The following is a 619-nucleotide window of genomic DNA, read 5'->3' as shown; positions in this document are numbered from 1 at the left end:
ATATATATATATATATATATATATATATATATATATATATGTCAAGTCATATGTGTATTACATGCACATACAACACACTATCACAAACACTTTCGCACTACAATGCTCACCAACGCACACGTGTTACAAGCGAAGTAACTTTAGTTATATTTTCTTCGTGACAAACACAGTATGGCATTTTCTTTAAAGCACGGTCATATTCTATGTTGTTATACTGATCACATGAAAATGACTATCTCAGTTGGAATAATTTTCGTCCGTCCGTTGCCTTTGGTGACCGTAATTCCCATTCAAACCAAGATAGAGGATGAAGATATTTTCAACTTTTTAGCATTTTGTTCTGCATTTTTAGGAATCACATATGCTTGTAAAGTTACATTGCAGATATAGAGATGAAATTTTAATGGATTATATTTCCTTGGTGTTTACTGTAATGATAGCTATTAAATCAATCAGAATATGGTGCCTTTTGTGAGGTTCTATAAGTAGCACATCGATCACTGGGTGAGCACCTACTTTAAGCTGGTTTGCTAATATGGCTGCGTCCATCACATTTCTGAACTAGCATACTGATTAATTACAATTAAAATTTACAAATATATATATATATATATATATA

The sequence above is a fragment of the Octopus bimaculoides genome, chromosome 22, assembly GCF_001194135.2.
Source record: "Octopus bimaculoides isolate UCB-OBI-ISO-001 chromosome 22, ASM119413v2, whole genome shotgun sequence".
In the NCBI taxonomy this organism is placed as follows: Eukaryota; Metazoa; Mollusca; class Cephalopoda; order Octopoda; family Octopodidae; genus Octopus; species Octopus bimaculoides.
Note: the sequence above shows the minus strand (reverse complement) of the source record.